The sequence below is a fragment of the Crocodylus siamensis genome, chromosome 6 (genome assembly GCF_052110815.1).
Source record: "Crocodylus siamensis isolate JL-2025a chromosome 6, ASM5211081v1, whole genome shotgun sequence".
NCBI classification, from domain to species: domain Eukaryota; kingdom Metazoa; phylum Chordata; order Crocodylia; family Crocodylidae; genus Crocodylus; species Crocodylus siamensis.
The window spans coordinates 35,169,847-35,190,810 of NC_143400.1; positions in this window are offsets into that span (position 1 = coordinate 35,169,847).

Genomic DNA, 20,964 nt, shown 5'->3' on the forward strand with positions numbered 1-20,964 from the left:
TGACTTAGATGATTTCACAGTCAGGTAGGTGATAAATTGGCTTCTGGGACACTTCCAGAGAGTGGTGGTGGATGGGTTGGTGGGCAGTGGGGTCCCCCAAGGTTTGGTCCTTGGACCAGTGCTGTTCAATACCTTCATTAATCATATGGACGAGGGTGTGGAGAGCACTGTCCAGATGACACCAAATTATGGGGCAAATAAAACACTGGAAGGCAGGGAATGGATTCAGGCAGATTTGGATAGGCTGGAGAAGTGGGCAGAACAAAATAGGATGCAGTTTAAGAAAGATACGTGCAAAGTACTTCACCTAGGGAGAAGAAATCACCAACACACCTACAGACTGGGAGCTGACCTTCTCAGCAGCGGCAGAAAGCCATCTCAGAGTCACAGCTGACTCCAAGATGAACATGAGTTGTCAACGTGACAAAGTGATCAATAGAGCTAACTGTGCTCTATCATGCATTGACAGGTACTTCATGAACAGGTATAAGGAGGTGATACTTCCCCTCTACCTGGCATTGGTACGGGCACAGCTGGAGCACTGCATCCAGGTCTGGGCAGTGCACTTTAAGAAGGATGTGGATAACCTTGAGAGGATCCAAAGGAAGGCACTTGTATGGTTAAGGGCCTGAAGGAAAGGTCCTATGAGGAGAGATTGAGGGACCTGGATCTCTTCAGCCTCTGTAAGAAAAGGCTGAGAGGTGATCTAGTGGCTACCTACAAATTCATCGGGGGAGGGCAGCAAGAGATAAGAGATGCTCTGTTTACCAGGGTGCCCCTTGGAGTAACTAGAAACAGTGGCCACAACCTGACAGAGAGCAGATTTAGGCTGGACATCAAGAAAAACTTCTTCATGATAAGGGTGGCCAAAATCTGGAATGGGCTTCCACGGGAGGTAGTGCTTTCCCCTACCCTGGGGGTCTTTAAGAGGAGGCTGGAGATGCACCTGGCTGGGGTCATCTGACCCCAGCGCTCTTTTCTGCCCAGGGCAGGGGGTCAGACTCGATGATCCTCCGGGGTCCCTTCCAGCCCGAATGTCTATGAAATATCTCCTGAGGTCTCTTCTGACCCCAAAAATCTATGAAACGCAAGGCAGGGAAAGGACTTGATATCCCTAAGTGAGGCTGGCAAGAGAGTTCAGCTCCATGGGGTAAGTGTGAATGAAGATCAGGCTCTCCCTTCTTGCTGGGAGGGTAAGGGACAGAGCAAAGGCCAAGACTGCAGCATGAGGTGGGAGCAGTGTTTATATGGACAGAGCACATGCTTGGTGCCTTATAGAAGCTGGGAGGATAATTCCTTCTGGGATTCACAGACGCATAAAACACAAGGGTGGAAGAAGACAGGATAGCAACAACACTCTCGGGATGGCAGGATGATCCTGTTGGTTTCCAACAATTCCAACCTCAGCAGAGCACTCTTCTTCAGGCACTTATATGACAGCAACATAACATCAATTGTTTCTTTCCTGAAGATTTTGCATATCTTTTTTTTTTTTTTTTTGATGCAAACATCACTTGAAAGCAAAACCCAAAGCAGCCATTTTAACACCAGTGTCACTGTGGACCAAAAAATTAGGTTTCAGGGGTTGAGGAGAGGTTCATCACGCAACTAAAGTTGCCTAACAATCAAGTTCTTTGAATGCTTGTGATGCATTCTTCTAAAATGGTCCTCTCCCCTTCAACACAAGTAGAAAAATCCTGTTCCTTGTTTGTAACAGCAGCATCTTTGGTTTCTTTGGTCTCAGACAAACTTTGCTCTTTTAAAGCCTGGACCGCTTCATTATGCAAGTAGTCATTAAGTTTCATTAAGGTGTTGCAAGCATCAAACATTTCAGGATTGCAATACTTTATTCTGGAACCTTCCACAGGCCAAGGAACAGTAAATAGTCTTGTGTTCAAGTATTTGTAAGTGCATCCTGGGTTTCCAATTAATATATGAGATACTGGGGTAAAAAAATCTTTTCCTTTGATCCTAATAAGATCTTGAAAGAGACAACCATGTTTTTGCAAGGTCAAAAAAGCATCTTGCACAACTTGAAAGCTACAGGAGTCACTCTAGCAATATGAAAGTCACTGCTAAAGGCTACTGCTGATGGGTATAGAAAAGACAATTCCCCTGCCCTGAAGAATTTATAATCCATTTGTGGAAAGCACGAGAGGGGATTCAGGGAAACAATGGCTTGTTCCTGGTGACTAGCACAGTCAGGGCAGAGCCCTGCGATCTAGTATAGTCCTCAGTTGGATCATGCTGATGAGAAGATTGACCTTTGCAAGGGGACAGCAGTACCAGTGTTCAACACCCTGCCACAGCAACAAACAGTGGGCAAAGGGGATGATCCAGAGACGACAACAGACATGCTCTCACTGGCTTCCTATCATTTGCATCTCTTTTTACCCTGCCATTGTCACTACATTGCACCATCCTGTTGTGTGAGCCTTTCTATTAAGACTGCATGCTCCGTAGGCCTGGTTCTTGTCTCGTACCATGTGCTTGTACAGCGCCTTGCCCAACAGGACCTCCATTGCGTTGCTACTGTTATATTAACAATCACTGCTGGTGAGAGTGTTACAGTCAGATGCTTTTGGCAGTGTTTCTGCCTGGTGCAGCACCCTGGGTAATTTGAAGTGCATGGTTTCAGGATAATGCAATGTTTTTATTTGGGTTGTCTCCCTCCTTTTCTTCAAGTCTCGGTAGGGGCAGCTTGGAGATAAATAGGCCCCTTGGAATCCCCTGAAAGCAATGAAAATGTGTTGTGTCCACGTGCTGTGGTCCCACTCATTAGCACATTGTTGAGATTCATTAATAGTGTGCAAAACTGTAATTAAAAATAATCTGCTTTTCTTGAAGCAGGCGCCGAAGAAAAAGCCGACGACGAATACAGGGAAATAAAACTAACACATGAATGTGCTGATTGCAGCTGCGGGAACATGATGGCAAAACAATTTGTTGTTTTGTTTTCTTTCTATAGTAACAAGCAAAAGGAGCTCTGGCACAACCCGAATAACAGATTAACTAGCACCGTGCCATAGAAGTTGTCTGTGTGTGCAGCTATGGGCAGATGCTGATGGGAGGTTGTCCTATCCCCTGGGCCAGGCTGAGACCCAGGGCCAAGATCTGGTTTTGTTGTCAGTTCTTGTGTTACCAGCAGGTCCCAATCTACAGCACGGGTACCACCAGTGGTGGGCACACAATCTGCCAGTGGTACGCATTAACAGATGTTATTACGACTGGATATGCCAAAAATGTGCTGGTGGTACTTAAGGTTGTATTGTTTTAAACTGCTGATGCATAATCTGTCAGAGTATAAAACCACTGTGTTAATCCTTTTTCTTCTCTATGTCCATAACCCCAAAATGGAAACCCTGGTATGCAGCATCTCATAGTCACTCGAGATAAGTACTGGGCACTGTGGAGCCCAGATTAGCTAAAGGCTTTCTGTGGCACTGGGCAACTGAGTGAATCTGCCCTGTGCTTCAGTTCCCCACCTATAAAATGGGGGTAACACCTATATTACATATTGTCAAATGGTTAAATACTGTGGTGCTGAAGGCCATATGCATGCCGCAGTTCCTCTTCGAATCTGCTACAGAGCGCTTGGAGATGCATAAATGCAAAGGGCTGGATATAACTATTTCACAGCGCAAACTAGTGTGGTTGCGCTTATACTTGTATTTACTGCCCACCCGTTGTCTCATGCTGCCTCCATCTGCATTAAGTTTGTCTCCGGGTCCCATACTGAGCTCCCTGCCTGCCAAATTGATATTGGTACCTTGAAGTCGGTGGAGCTACTTTAAGTTTACCCTCAGCTGAAGATCTGGCTGCATTTCTTGGCTTTGTTCTGTGTCCCTAAGCCTCTCCATTCTCATGATAGCCAGCTTCACAGCTCAAAGGGATGTTTCATCCACATTGGCTGCTAACAGATTGATAAATCACCTGGCTGGGGAAAAAAAGCAACAGAGGCACCAAAATCACGGGCAAAGCAGTGACTTGGGCTAAAGCAACGCAAAAGTGACTATTACAGACCATCTCATCCGCAATTCATCGCATAGATAAGCTCCCCAAATACACAAGCCTGAGGCTCATAGAACAGGTCAGCACAGCCTACAAAATCCATCCCACTTGGAGCGTTTCATCCTGGGGTGCTAAAATCGTAAGCCATTTTAAAAAACTGAGCAGTTTCTTTGTACATGGTGAATTGTTGCCAGAGCAACTGTAAGTAGCCAGGACGATTACGTATTGTTATATCTGAGCAATGCAAACGTTTCTAAGTGCCTTGCAAGAACCAGGATGCACATGCAGATAGCAGCAAGTGGGAGAGACTCCCGTTGTGGTCTGGGCAGCTTAGCTCATTCGCTAGCTTCTTGCCAGAAGAAAAATGGCATCTCAGTAGCACCTCTTAGAGTAACCATGCTGCACTTCCTAGGTTGGCAGGACTCTTCACAGCTCAGGCTGCAGAGCAAGTTTCTCAGGACAGATCCCCAAGACTCACAAGCCTTCCAGCTGTCTCATGGGCAAACATCAGCAGAAAGCTATATTTTTAAGCATTTCAACATGCCACAGAGTGGCTTGGATTGAGTTTGACATGGAGTTTTTGGACTGATTTGCCTATAAAATTTAGGAGCAAGGAAGAAGGAAGAGAACCACTGCTCTTAGTTTCTTTCCTGGACAACCTGCTCTTTTTCAATACTTTGATTCCTGTCTACAGGCAGCTTTTTCCTTGACCAGGATTTCCAGAGACTGTGTGAAACTCTATGTGGTGACGGTAGGTGGCACAGGCTTTCAAGTTAGCAAACCAGAGTCACGCATTGGGTCTCTTTGCCGTGCACCCTGACCAAAGAACCCCTTTTATTTGTCACAACCAAGACTTGTGATTATAGCAGGAGTTGCATCGTGTCTCTACACCTGTCCAGACATCGCTCTCCTTTCTCTTTCCCTTTCTTCTGTTTGCCTCATGTCACCCCGTGGATGGCTGCAGAACACACTATTCATAGTGCCTACCTATCTCGGATACACTGATGGGCTTAAGAAAGCTGTAGAGCATACAACATTGAGTCTACTACCCAATTGCCACCACAAGGAACCTCCCATCTTCCAGTCCCAGACAGATCCACGAAATGGTCACCTGAGCAGCCAAAAGAGATAAAACAAGCTGCAAGGAGGAAGCTAGTTAGTGCCGACAGCACCGGCTACACAGTCAGCTCCTAGCACTGCAACAGCATAATTGGGATGCAAGGTTTCCCCCACTCCTCCCTGATAAATGGTTATTGCAGATGGTATTAATTGGAATAGCTAAATAATAAATGGCAAGTTTTGGGGAAGTAAGCACTTTATGTGCACGCCACAGATCGTGGTTGTATTTTTCCAGGGGATTCTCTCTGTCCCCGTGTGGCTGCACCGATGGGGCTGAGCTGCTCCTGCTTGTTTGGGAGCTGTGCAACGTGGTATTACGTTTTATGCCAGATGATTTATCTCTTCAGTGAAGCTTTCATTTCCATTTGGAGGATGTTCAAAGTAAAGCTAGCCCTGTTACAGGCTTAATTGGACCATATTTCAGTCCCAGTGCATCTGTTCAGTGTGGATTCCTTATCTTAGGTCCATAAACTTTTATTAAGTTATATATCAAGGAATATACATATATGGTATATAGATATAACCCGCTTACATGTTTGTTTTTTTTAAGTGAGAGAGGCTGCAACATTTTGCCTATCTACCTATTACAGTTCATGCACATCTAGCTAGAGGTTCATGGAGCCAGAGGTATCCCTGACGCAGGGGCGTCCCTCGTGGTATAAAACAGTGCAATGATTTGTCTATCGCATAAATGAAGGGGAGGGTCTGGGGCAAGCCAGAGGCACACTTGGGGCATGACTGAAGAGCTCCATGCTCTGGTAATACTTGACCTACAGTGGAATGGCCCAGGCAGTGCCACTGCAGCCAGCACAGAGCTAAAGTAGCCCGGTGGCTGCCATACATTATGCTCCAAGTTTCAGGATGTAGCTGGCTCCAGGATTAGAAGAAGCACAAAAGCATTTTCCAACCAAGTTTGCCACTCCTACAGGTACCCTGCCCCCGTGCATGAGTTTGCTTGAGGTAAGAATTAAATCCTCTCTCTAGTGTAATAGGCCAGGTCCACTCTAGGTACAACAGAAAGAGAGGGGCACTGAAGCCAGTCAACTTACAGCAGTCCAATGCTACTGAAAATGCAGAAGCTGGGTCCTAGCCTTTCCATGTCTCTGCATGGGCACGTTCTCTCCACCTCCGACTCAAACTTCTTTTGCCTCCCCCTATTCCTGACCCAAAGCTATTTTGAAAAGACAAGCAATTACTAGAGTGTTATCCACACTCAACCGCGTGTTGCAACAGCGCCCGCTGATGTACAGTAGCAGGCAGTTTGATAATTGGACATATTTAAGTTGATTGCCACTGGAGATAAATCGTTTCTCTGAATGGATGCACTTTTGTTAAAACTTCTGAAGGCAGAGGGAAAAGTTCCTTTTTTTTTTTAAAGGCACCCTTTGAAAAGGACGCGCCTCCCCTGAGATTCTCATTTCAGATTAGGGTATCAGGTGTACAGCAAGATATCTCTGATTCCAGGACTGTCAGAGCTGCTGTTTGATATTCAAACCTTTCATTTGATCATTCCTGAATAGCTGCCTTGGTGTCCTTGAGGACAGCTCTATTAAATGCCGAACCTGTTCCCTTTCCTCTGTATCCGTGATGAGACGAAGCAACTCACACGCAGGAGAGTCAGGTGTGTATTAACGGTTCTCAATTGTGCCTTTTTTACGCAGACGAGAGAGGGAAAGGAAGGGGAGGGGGGAGAGGAATGGAAATAAAGCCCTCTTGAGTTGGAGTGTCTGGTTGTACTGAAAAGAAGAATAGAGAGAAAATTGGCCCGGAGGTCAGGAGATGACAATATCCCTGCAAAGAAAGAAATGAAGCCAGTGCAGAAGTGGATTGGGGAATTAAAAGCAACTCTCCTTGGGTCATTCCTCTAACCACTTGCCAATGGACGTGAGGTTAAAAAAAAATAATTAGTATGACATTTGGAGACTCCGAGAAGTTAATGCAGCTCAGCCAGGAGGTGGGTGGGATACAGTAAAGTACAGTTCCTCATGAAAAGCAGCTGCCACCTGTTACCTAGAAGCTGTTCCTGGAGAGGCACACAGTGACCAGCATAATAAAGCAATTTGGGAAATGAATGGAGCTCCCTCGATGTTTCACCCTCCTCGATTTCATTGCTTTTTTTTTTCGTTGCTCAAATATTTCAACAGATTGCCCACGACCGGGCAGCAGACATCAAGGGCTACAGGTTGTATGGACAAGATGGAGTAGGGAGACAAGTGGGGGGTGTAGCGCTCTATATTAATGAGCAGTACACATCCTCGAGGAAGGGATGGGTTCAGAAAAGGGACAAACTGAGGAGCTCTGGGTTAGAGCGAAAGGGGGTCGCGGGGAAAGGGACTTGGTAGTGGGCATCTACTACAGACCGCCACACCAGGGGGATGAGCTGGATGGGGAAGTTTCAGGGCAACTCACGGAGGCTGTAAGGACAAGGGATGTGGTGGTCATGGATGACCTAGACTACTCAGACAACTGCTGGAAGGATCAGTCAGCCAGGTCTGAACACTCAGGTAGGTTTTTAGCCTGCATACAAGACCTCCACCTAACCCAGGAGGTACATAATCCCACCAGAGGAAATGCCTTGCTGGACTTGGTCCTTGCCACAGGCGATGACCTGGTGAGGGGTCTGCAGGCGCTCGACTACCTAGGCAGTAGTGACCATCGTCTGCTGGAATTCACCATCCAGTGCAGGCTGGTGAAAACAAGCAATAAGGCAAAAAGTCCTTGACTTCAGGAGGGCCGACTTCAACGAGCCAAGGAGATTAGAGAGACACTGGGGACTTGGAGCTTCAATGAGATGGGAGTCTAGGACAGGTGGTTGCTCCTGAAGGAGACGATCCTCCGAGCTCAGAGGGAGTCACTCCCAATATGAACCAAGAGTGCTAAAAAGCCCCCCTGGCTCAGTAAAGGCATCCAGGGCAAAAAAAGGTGGCATGCAATCAGTGGAAGCAAGGGGCTATCACCAAGGAGGATGACACCTCTGTTGCTTGCGATTGCAGGGAGGCAGTTAGGAAGGCCAAGGAGGAGAAGGAGCTAGGGCTAGCCACCAGAATTAAGGATAACAAAAAGTCCTTTTTCAAGTACATAGGGAGTAAGAAGGTGGCACTGGGTAGCGTGGGGCGCCTACAGGATAGGTTTGGCAATCTGGCAATTGCAGCAAAAGAAAAAGCTGACCTCTTCAACGAGTTCTTTGCCTCCATATTTCTGAGCAGGGGCCGGGACAGCTCCCCCACTAGGATTATGGACAGGCTTGGGGGACACGACACCATGCCTAGGGTCAGGGACGATCTAGTTAGGGAATGCTTGGAGGGGCTGGACACGTTTAAATCAGCAGGTCCGGATGCTCTTCATCCGAGGGTGCTGAGGGAATTGGCAGAGATCATAGCAGGGCCCCTGGCACGGCTGTATGAGCGCTCCTGGTGCTTGGGCCAGGTCCCAGAGGACTGGAAAAGGGCCAGCATGGTTCCCATTTATGAGAAGGGGAGAAAGGAGGTCCCAGGGAACTACAGGTCAGTTAGTCTCACCTCGGTCCTTGAGAAGACCTTTAAGAAAAAGTTATCAAGGAGCACATTTATGGGGGCCCAGCATGGGAGGTAATGCTCGGGGACAACCAACACAGGGTCACTGCGGGCAGATCCTACCTGACTAACCTCGTTTCCTTTTACGACCAGGTCACCGAGTCCTTGGATGCGGGAGTTGAGGTGGATGTCATCTACCTGGACTTCAAGAAGGTCTTTGACACTGTTTTTCACCCCATTCTCATAAAAAAAAACCAAACTAGGCGACTGCAGCATTGATGCCTACAGTCAGATGGGTGGCAAATTGGCTCGATGGTCCAGTTCTGGGGGTTGCACTTCAAGAGGGATGTGGCTAGCATTGAGAGGGTCCGGAGGAGGGCCATTCGCATGGTCAGGGGGCAGCAGGTCAGGCCCTACGAAGACAGGCTAAAGGGCCTGAATCTATTCAGCCTCCACAAGAGAAGACTGAGAGGGGATCTGGTGGCCCTCCATAAACTCACTGGGGGGGACAAGTGGAAAATAGGTGAGGCTCTGTTTCCCTGGGCACCACCTTGGATAACAAGGAATAACGGCCACAAATTGATTGAGAGCAGGTTCAGGCTTGATATCAGGAGGCATTACTTTACGGTTAGGGCTGCCAGGCTCTGCAATGGGCTCCCAAGGGAGGTGGTGCTCTCCCTCACCTTGGGGGTCTTCAAGAGGAGATTGAACAGATACCTGGCTGGGGTATTGTGATCCCAGCACTCATTCCTGCACAGGGCAGGGGGTTGGACTTGATGATCTGTTCAGGTCCCTTCCAACCCTAGAAGATATGAAACTAATAGCCGACCTGGTGCTGTTGCATTTGGAGCCTGCATTGACTGTGGTTTCCCAAGGACCGAATATGCTCAGGTTAGTCGCACATTTTTATCAGATTACACTCTGATTGCTGAAGTCACTTGGAGTTAATTACATAGTTAGTTACACAGCTAATAACTCGGTTGCTAATAACCATAACCTATTCTGGCAAGGGTTGCAAAAAAGCCCTGATGGAAAGGTCTCAGGGGTAGGCTCTCCATTAGAGAGACACAGATGCTGAAGCAAAAGATTCCCATCTTTGCCTTTCTTTGATGAACAGTCAATTATTCTAATATTCCCTCACCACTGTATTCGCTTATTATCTGTGGGTAATTAGAAACGAATAGCTGTGTCAATGCTGCCATGCTTGCAAACAGAACTGTAACAATGGCACGGTCTTTACTTTGTGATGATAATAAGCCGTGTCATCAGATAGTTTCCTCTTGTACAACTGGCAGGCCTCTACCCCATCACACCCCCTCAGTGAAGAGACGCCCCTCACTCTTGCACCAGTCTCATGCTTAGCGAGACACCCCCCTTCAACATATCACTGCAGAGACAGACAGCCTGGGGCTGCCTCCAACACACTGCTTGATGGCCCTAGGCCACAACCCCCTTGCAGGAGCTGTACTCCCATACTGCTAAAGTATTTCTGAACGGCACAAGCAAGTCCTGCTGGGAGGCTTTCCAGTCTCCAGTGCCTCCCAGGATCAAGAGAGAGAAACGGTGCCTTCAACCTCAGTGCCACCATCTGCATTGCTTTACACCCTGGGGGCAGCCATGTGATCCTAGAAGCTTTGATGATGTCTACACCCAAGATGGACAGATATTCAACCAGGCAGACCCGTCTAAAGCTCAAGAACTACTGGTAATGTGCAGTAATCTCAAAAGCAAATACATCAGGGACTGAGAATGGGATTCAGAGCAGCAAGTCACGTGAGGAGTTGCAATAAAGATGCCCTTCCTGTTAAATATTTAGGGCATGATTCTCCCAGCTGGGGCACCACTCTGTCACAGCTTCTATCAGATGCACCAAGGCAGGAGGCTTCCTCTGTACCCGCCTACAAGCAACCAGGATCCCATTTTGCTTCTCCTGCTCTCTCCATGTTTATGCATCAGGCCCCAACACTTGGCTGGAAGGCTGTGCTAAATGGTTAAAATTCATACCTGAGCATCTGGCAGCCAAGAGCCAATCCTGAGCTGGATGGAAATGAGCAGATAGCAGTTGAAACTGGGGGAAAGCAAGCCTTGGAGACCAGCAGAGATTATTAGAAAACAAATGAACAGAACAGTGTGGTGTCCCCCAGCAAGGCATATGCACCAAAGTATAAGTTATAAGCAGAGGCTTGCTGGTGAATTTTAATGCAGTGGGGAAGGGGAGGAGGTAAGGAGCATCCTATGGTATGCGTCTCTGTTAGCTGGAGTCTTAGCAGGGACAAAACCACTGCCGCCACCACCAAGCATGCCAGCTACTTTGAACTCTGCAAAACCCTTTGCCTCTCAGTTCTTCTTTACTGGCAGGGTGAAGCACGCAAGGTTAGCAAGCACATTAGGAATCCGCATGCAGTCTGAAACCTTTCAAATCCTGAGACAGACGGGAACTTGGATGGAGCAGGTGCACGGAGGAACATTGCAGAGATCGCTGCACCTGGCGGCACAATGGCTTTCAAATCCTTGCAGCTTCTGGACCATGAAACAAACATGATGGAAACACCCCGAGCAAAAGCTTTATCACCTCCAGACAGCAGATTGATGATAGATTCCCAGGGACCAGAGACAGGCTCCTGCATCCAGCAGTCAGTCTTCCTCTAACTAACACCCCTGCTGCTGAGCAGAAGATAAAGCAGATGACGGCTCCTTTGGCAAGCTAGGGGAAGAGGTCTGAGAACTTAACCATAGAAATATAGGAAGATAGGTGAGACAGCTAGAAGGGAAAAAAAAAATCACTGCAAGCCTCTGAGAAAGTTGACCTTGGGATTAAAGCACTGTTGGAGTCCTCAGGAGACTTGCATATGGGTTCTGGCTCTGCCATGGACTTTCTGGATTATTTTGGTCAACTCAGTGATTTTTTTTATTGTGCCTCAGTTTCCATTCTGTAGACGGGAGTAGCAGCATTCCCACGCCTATGTGCACCAGGACAACTCATCTTACTGTTGCCATAGACTTTAAGCTGGTGTAACATCCACCATCATTCCTGGGCAGTACCAGCTCTCTGACACAAGAACTGTCTTTGTGTGTACAGAAAGTGCCTAATGCAGCAAGGCCTGCACATTAAACAACAAAAACCCCCCAATCACTCATTTTTAGAATAGTGTTTCCTAGCTGGGGCATCTTGGCGTCACTGAAAGAGAAGCAACATCTACTCTGTGTATAATGCTGGATTTTGATCTCACTTGCATCAGAATAATTAATCCAAACTATTGTCTACCAGGGGAATTGCCCTGGAGCTCCACTAATGGTCAAACAGGATTTGATCCCAGCAGCTAGAGGGACAAGGATAGAAGAGCAGTGTTGTGTACCAGTATGACAGTGTGGTCTTAACTATCCCATTTCCACATTAACCTCTTTCTGTGTTTGTTTTTTTTTCACATTTTTTAAGGAGCTTTCTTCGGTCCTGATCCTCCCTGGAATCTTTTGCACACACTCCACAGTTTTAATAGCCAACTTCCTTAGGAAATGGGATGAAAACTCATGGCAGGGGTGATCTCTTTTATTAAACCAACTAGATATTTGCACACACAAAAAATCTTTATTAAATTTATAAGCTTTCAGGCACAGGCACCCTTCATCAGGCATAGGAGAATTTTTACAGTCTTTGCAAGGTAGAAAGGAAAATTCATATTTCAAATAAAGAATTTTTTTTGGAAAATATCTAGTTGGTCTAATGAGAGAACTCATGGCAGAGGCGATTTGATTCCTTTTGCCTCTAGACTAATATGGCTACAACCTGGATACCTTAGGAAGCGGGAGACATTTCAGCCACTTGAAAATGCAAGTCACTTAAGGAAATCAGATGCACTGCAAAGCTGGTGCTTATTTTCCAGTTCAGCTCAGTTAAGCCATCTTGGGTCACTTCAGAAGGAGCTGCAGTTATATTTGCTCCATGAGCATCACACTCTTTTAATTATCAGTGTATTAGGATCCATGCCACGTTTTAAGCTCCAGAGCAGGAGTCAGGTGGGGAGAAGCTGGACAGGCCTGTAGCGGAGCTGGACATTTGAATCCCTGCCCATTGACTGCGATTCATCAGGGGCAGTCCCTTCTCCAAGGGGTCACTCCAGCCATCGCAGAGATGGCTCCAATTGCCATGGCCCTTGTACTGCTCACAGAAGGGGATGTGTCAGAGTTCATTTGGGAAATAGGGTGCTGCAGAGATAGTGCTGGAGAGAAAAAATACAGATGGGGAAGGAGGAGACAAGTCAGAATATATGGCGACAGAAGGAGGAAGGGGATTAAGCTGGGGATTTAAACTTAAGGAAGACAAAATTGTCTACCAATGCCATGCACATATTCCAATCAGATGTGCTCTGGTTGCTGGGGCCCTTAATATACTGAAGTCTTCATCTCTTTGGGATCATGGAGGAGGACACCACTGCTGCCCATACTAACATACAGGACCTCCCCATCTTCCCAGTTGTGTGCAAGGATTATGGTAGTGTAAGGGATCTACACTGCCCATAGTGTAGGAGGCCATGCCAGGCCAGGACTGGTAGCTACTTGCAGCAGGATGGGATGTCTCTGTAGCACCCGCTCCTCCCACACCCTCGTGGGGGTTTCTCCCCCTAGATTTCCAAGTGCATGCAAAGCTGAAGCTAAGCCTTTCAATCACTGGAGAAGCTTCCTGGCTTCCTAAGCCCATCTACAAACATGGTGCCAGCATCTCTTTATCGCCGGGGTGCATTCACCAATGGGTGAGGGAAGTGGAGACAGAACATTTTGATCTGCCCTTCCCGGGAAGGGTTGGATCATGGCCTTGGGCCTGATGTTGGCATTCCTTTCCTCTTCTGGTACGATTCTGTTCTTCCCTTAATCAGGCTTCAGGGCCAAGCACATCACACTCATCACTTCCTGTCTTTTCCGAAATGCAAAAGGCAGATAGTACAAGACCTGTTATTAGAACAGCAGAGCAAGCTATAATCAGAATGGCTAAAGCTTCTCTGGAAAAACAAAAGGTATCTGATCCAAACTGGCTCCAGGGTTGTACAGGGCCTGAAGCCAAATCCATCCTCAGTGACAGCAGGGATGAGCTTGGAAAAAGTGTCTTTTACTCCAAGGTTGGTACTTCATAGTCATTGCAGGCCATTAGTGAGCAGATGCTGTCCCTGTCAGACAGCTGTTTGCTGGACCATATGTGTAGCAAGTTGTTGGTTTTAGTCCATTTTCCAGTGTTGGCTAATCGCAAAACTACCACTGACACTAACTGGGGCCTTTCTTGGCAGCCTATCGAGTTGGATCTGGTATTCATGGGCTCATTCATTAGTATGAAGAATACAATGCCTATATTTCAGTAGCACCCAGGAGCTCCATTGCTGGACCAGCACCTCCCTGTGCTAGGTGCTATACAAAACACAGAGCAAAATGACAACCCCTGCTTCCAGAAGCAAATGGGATCACTACGGCCAGTTTGCAAGTCCTGCATCCAGCTCTACAATTTATGAGGGTATTGGATGTACTGCAGGATTTGCACTCTATTGGAAGAGACTCTCCAGGCTCAGCTGACAAGACTGGGACTCTTTGTTCAAATGCCAGGCCCAAGTATTAAAGTGTCCTGCTGCTCAAGATGATTATATATAGTTACGGTTTGGTTAAAGCATCTATTAGTGTGACCTGGTCATGACATTATCACTCATGCACTGGTAGGTATGGAAAGCAAACCGATTAAAAACAGCAACAACAGAAGAAAGAATGAAAAAACCTATTAAGTCACTTCCATCTAATGCTCTCCTCCATCACTGCAGGCTTCATTCACCTCATCTTATTCCCCAGGGCCTTGTTCATGGTAGCATTGTCTCAGTTAATGGGGCTTCCAATACCTCCCAAAGGAAATTATTCTGTAGTGGAATAGATCTCATTATTAGAAAGCTTGTCTTGATATTAAGCCTCTTTCTTTCTTTGCTTCATTCATCTCGTCGTTGTATATCGTTGCAGAGGCATCAGAGCTAAGGTGTGTAAGCAAAGCTCTGTGTGGAAACTCAGGGTGGGACTGAGGAGGTGTGAGGGTTTGGATAGTTTTACACTAGCAGAGTTATGGGTGGCACAGTTCAGGTCTCAAATGAGGAGGGATAGGGCAGGACATGGTGGTAAAGTGGCAGGGCTGTGTGAGCATCTGGCTATCTAGGAGTGGACTAGCCTGTCTGTGTTAAAACCCGAGATAAAAAAGAAAAATGGCTATTTTTAAACCAAGGGCCATCTTTTAAAACAAAACTTTTTGACACCAACATTTTTCACAAAAAAATTAATCTCATCTGTTTCATTTTCAAAACAACATTCCCCCCATAATTAAAATGTTTCATTTCAAAAACAGAAGGCAACAATCCTCTCTTTTTAAAAATTTTCCCAACCCTCTTAAAAAAGGAGAAAGTGGGATTTTTATCTCTGGAAAGAATAGGGGGGAGGGGTAGGAAATGAAGACTCCTAATAATATATATTTTTTTAAATTGTAAACAAGTTTTTTTTTAAATTGCAAACTAAAACAATGGATGCAACCCTTATTTTTTCCAGGAGCACACTTAGGTTGTTTCAACCACCATTTATTAAAATGCACTGGCAGTGCTCGGCTGCAATAGCAGGTCAGGAAAGAAGCAGTTTGACAGCACAGCCTGTTGGAATTTCGCACACACCTGCCTGCACTCCATCTTGCTCCAGAGCTCTATTATGCGCTGACACTGAAGAGGATTGAAATTTACTCCCAAAAGCAGAATAATAAGTAGACATTAATAACTACTAAATTACAAGTTAATTCCTATAGCATCTCCCATCACATCTCTGTGAAGGGCTAACAGCTTCCTTGTGATTAATGTTGTTACAATGGATAGCAGAGGCAAAGAAGGATGGTTTGTAGATACGTCTAGGTAGTACAGCACCGTGTCACGTGCTCAACTGAAGTGCTGAGTTATGCTTGTTCCCAAGTGCAGTGTCCAACGGGTACTCAAGCTCTTGCTTTTCAGCGGCATCAAATGTCTTTGTTTCACGTTCTGCAGGGCTCGTACGAAACCGGGGTAGCTGTGTTTGAGTGGCTCGGATAGCAAGTATCCGAGATGTACGTGTGGGAGATGTGGATATGTTTGCGTGTAAGAAGGGCACATGCATCTGATGCGAGTGGGAAAGGGGGAAGAGGGAAGGTGAGCGCGAGTTATTTTTGTTGGTGTGTCTATGAGTTGACGGTGCACTTCTGAATACAAGATGCACATTTCTATTTGCATGTATGCAGGGTAAAAAGGATGCATGTCTGTGCATAATGTGCACATGTTCTTTGCACATGGGTGTACAAGTGTACATAGGGCTGCTCCAATTTGACTTCTGCAGGTAATAGCTTTTAACAGCAGAGGTGCCCAGTACTTCATGCCAGGGGGTCTGAAACTGTGGCATATGTACCCCTGTGAGTATGCAAGACATCTCTGGTATGCTGGAGAAATTGTGTAATGGCAGATTTAACTTTCATTCTACTAATAATTGGCAGTTAAGGGGTTCAATATAACATGTATGTTGGTACATGGGCAAATCTGGAAGGAAGTATGCAATAAGATTAAAAAAAAAAAAGTTTGGGAACCTCTACTCTGCTCAACAGACTCGACAAACTGCTGGCTTCACTGGCTTGACACCTCCCAAGACTGCCCCAAAACTAGGAGAAGCATCATTTTCATTCCTTTGAAAGGCAGCTTTCTGCCGGCTTGATCTATTCAGACCACTTGGAAGTAAGTGCAAGAGTCCAGGCCAACCTAGTGCTCTTCGTCTCAGGGTTTCCAAGGTGGACCAAGTCCTTTTTCCTTTGTTTCTGACCATTGCAGCCCATGCCCTGCAAACAACCTCTCTGTTTCAGTGTGGTGGTAGCAAGCTGGGTTCTGCTTTTCTTTGCCTGCTGGTCCCTGCCTGGTGCCCAGATAGTTGCAAGGCACCCGCTGGCTGCCAGCGCTCCACGCAGCACTTCCCAGGTGGCCTGCTGAGCTGCCTCTCATAGCGGCAAGCAGCACGTAGCTAGCTGAAGTGGTGATCATGCCATCCAGGGGGAGCATGCATTGTGCATGCATCAAGCAGAGCCCCCTTTATGCTGCCTGCCTCTGCCACAGGAGTGGAGGTTACTTAACGAGTCTAATTGCACTGCCAGGTGTTTCTTTGATATCTATCCAGCAGCCACCAGATTATCTGACAGCTCCACACTCAGACAAGGCAGCAAACAGAGTCAGGCAGGGCTGAACTGCAGACCAACCCAAGCAGGTACCAAATCAGCATCTTTCCAGCTCACCCTCTGGCACCTACATAAACACAGCCTAGTACTTTTAGGGTGTGTACAGAAGAGTTTCATTGGATGGGGGGTTTTTTGGGCCATTTAAAATGCTTTACTGCTGTGACTTAAAAAAAAAGCGAGTGGCTTTACAGCACTTTAAAAATGAGTGCAGAGCTTTTGAGTTAACACTTGGTAAATGAGGTATTAACAATCTGAAGCGCTGCATTTTACAGCACTTTAAAGAGCTTCTGTATGCTGGTCAAGTTCCTGGCTGGTGGAGAAGCCCCTGGAGCCTGCAGAATAACAGCTGCCTCCTAGCTAGGAAAGTGCAGGGAAACTCAGAGGCGCTCTTCAAACACTGCCCTGCTGTCATTATTAGGAGCACTGTAACTTTATAGTGTTATGTGGCAGGCTCGTTGCCAGAGGCAGCTGCGAGGCCCCTCACGGCTCAAGCTCCAATGCCACTGCCCCCGAATATAGTAATATTATAAAGGGAGGCTACCAAAGGCCTTAGAGTTACACTCACTTGCCTACCCTCAGACCTGAACTACCAACCTTTTTGTTCCCAGCTCATGACTCAGGCCCTCCAGCCACAGAAGAGGCCTCTAACAGGCTTCAGAGTGAGCCCTAATCCCAAATAAAATCCCACCGGTCTCCCAAAACCCCACTAGTCTCAATCCAGCCCTCGGGCTTGGTGAATCCCTCTCTACTAGGCACCAAGACACTCAAGGGCAAGTTAAAAAGCTCCTTCACCACTCATATGCTGCACCCCAAGCATTGCAGACATGGATCTTTTCTCTTTATAAAGTAAAGGACCAAGGGATCTGGGGACCCAAGTGTATCTCGGCACAAGTCCAACACACGGCCCCTCTCCCAGACGCCTGGTCCCACACGCAGCTCCTCTAATCCAGCTTGGCCCATCCAGGGCTCATGTACCTGGGGGCTGAACTCCACCTTCCCCTGGGCTCTGGGACCTTTCAGCTTGGGTCTCAGCCTTTCTAGGCTCTAGTCTGCAGCTCCCAGGTGACTGGTCCTCTGCAACAGGCCTTCAGCAGGGCTCAGGGCTAAACACGTGGGCTACCTCAACTAAACAAGAAGCACCATCACCTGCTGGCAGACATCTCACTCCTTCCAGGGCCTTAACAGAAACAAAGGCCACTCACCTGCAAACCCAGTCTTCCCCAGTTCAAGGAACTTGCCTCTGCTCCCAGGCTTGCACAGCTGCTCAGCCCCAAATCCAGACCCCCTCTGGACCACTGCAACCAGAAGCTCTTCCACTTCAGAGCAACCAGGGGGCTCTGGGTTTATATAACTTCAGCCTGAGCCCTCTGCCAGGCAGGGAGTCCCTCACTACCTCCCCTCTACCACCTGCAAGCAGGCTGCTTGCTCTGTTAAAGCAGCAGGTGCATCCCAGTGCCCTGCTACAACTCCTCCCACTTAGTTCCCAGTTCACTTGTGCAGTGGTCTCCAAAGTGGGGTGTGCAAGATGATGCATTGGGGTGCAGGAAGAAAATATTAGAACCTCTATTTCTATTTATATAAATATACATATATTGGGGGTGCGTGCTCAAAAATTAACAGATAGGGGTGCGCGATCAAAAAAGTTTGGAGACCACTGCACTAGGGAGCGCCGGGATCTTTGCTCCATTACCTGGAAAAAGCACTCTTCCTTCGGGGTGTGCTCTACTAGGCTGTTCCCCATCACTGGGATAACCCGCCAGGTCACAGGAGCTGGGGTTTTAGGGTGGCCCACAAACTGTAGAAAGGGCTCTAAATTACAGCATACAAAATAACTAGAACTCTTGGCTCCAAAATGACACCTTTTACTAGACCAACTGGAAAACTGCAAGAAAATTGTCCTTTCCTGTGACTTTTCAGGATCAAAGTCCCTTCATCAGGCTCTGGGAAAAGTGTAGATGGTACAAGATGGTAAAAAGTCCCCATAGGTAGGAAGTAAACTTCACTTTTGCGCAGAGGGAGCTGAAGATGGAAGGCTGTCCCTCGGTCGGTGAGAGTGTTGTCTCAGACGAGCACAGCTACCAAGTACACCCCTCAATTAGAGCATGCATGGAGCATTTCTGTACACACCTTTATAGCTCTTGCAGGGAAGGCTTAGGAGACTGGCATGAAATGTATCCCCTAGCCCAGTGTTGAGATGCCGGCTGGAGGCTGCTGCATTCCTGCATGCAAGCACAAGCTGAGCTCAGCTCAGGACACCCAGATTTCAGACCCCCTTGGTGCTCAGTGCCTTACTCATGGGGACAGCACAGCTGGGTTGCTCCAGGACGCAATGCCTACCGTGTAATTATGAGCACAGCCCCCTCTAAGATGCTGTGTTAGTAGTAATCTGTGTGGCCTGTCACAGTGCTCGTAGTAACGTGGGCTTGATCATGTAAAATGCTGAGTCTTCCTCCACTATTCACTTTGCCAGGTACTAGCCCCAACTCCCCACTCCTTGCATTTTATATTGGGCTTGTATGTGCAACAGTTCACCACTGGGCTCTGCAGCACAGCCCCCCTGACTGTGCTTTATGGGACTGATGGAGGTCCACACAAGTGGGAACATGCCTCATGATGTCAAAGGGCCTTCAATCCAGCCTTGCATACATTCCCTGTCTGTGCAGCGCCCATCACGGTGTGGCCCTGATCAAGCAAAGGCCATGAAAGTGCACCTTAATATAAATATTCACTGCAACAAGAATAAATATCCAGAAATCAATAGAAATCTTATGATTATGCCCCTTAACTATTCAAGGGAGTTTCTTTTAAAAGCCACTTAAGATTACGGCTCTCCTGGGATTGGCACTCAGAAATCTGGCCCAGATTTTTGATAGTACTTAGGTGAGGGTTGGAAGTGGCGATTTTGAGGATTCCTGAAAATGCAGCAAATTGGACTAGGAGACCTCTTCTAGTCCTCTGTTCCTCTGTACATAGCATCAAAGGTGCACCCCAAGCACCAAGCTCTTTACATCAAACTTTAATTGCGAGCACCAATAGCTTCTCAGAAATCCCTTGTTAGGGCTCAAGTGCCATGTCCTGGCTCTGCACGTGGAAAGGACGCAGCACAATCACACTGCAATGGATGGTGCTTAAATTGCACAGCTCCCACAATGCAATGTGGGGGGAGTGGAAATCTGGAGCTAGAAGCAGGTGATGAGATTTGAATGTCATTTAAAGTTCACTTTCATTATTTTAATTGTCACTGTAAAAATCCCTCATTCAGGCCTGATTATGTTCCCAGAGAAATCAGAACTTAAATCCCAATCAATCATAATGGGAAGTGTTGTTTCTGTGACATATAAAGCCATGCAGGAGATGTGATTAAGCAGCATATTAGTTACTTTAGGAAAGCTACCAAGAGGTTTAGGAACATGAAGGATCAATTTGGAATAATTTACATAACCCAAGGCATTGTGCTGCTGAATAAAAAAGTGTTTTATGGTCCTCTGGGTGCGGGGGAGACTCCTTCAGCTCACAATTATTTTTCCAGAAGTCATTTCAACGTTATTGTGCATGTGGTGCCTGCTCTGGATCATTGCGTCTGACAGCCTGTGGCCTGAGTGTCTCGGGGTGGTAGCTGGGCCAGGATCACAGGGTTCAGTTCATGGATCTGCCTCTCACTAGCACTGCAAATGCTAGCAGGTCATGTGTGTGCTCAGTGACTCAGTTTCTCCACCTGTCACCTGGAAAAAACTAATTTTCACCTGCCAGCCCAGGTATTAATGGTGCCCAAGTGCTCTGTTTGTAGGCGAAGTTTCCACCCGTGTTAAAGTGCCAAGGGGTACTTCTACCCAGTTCTTAGATAGTGGAGTTTCAGAGTGCATCAGCCCCCCGTGCTGGCTTTTATCTAGCAATAAAGACATGGCGCCATGGACTTTGGTGCACGACAGCCAAACAAGCACGCACCTGGGGTCCTTGGCGGGCTCATACAAATGACCACGTCTTGACTGCAGTGGCTACCTATACCCACAACGGCTACACATACCCATACAAACAGATGCCTGGGGTCCTTGGTGGGCTCATACAAACTGTGCTCATACA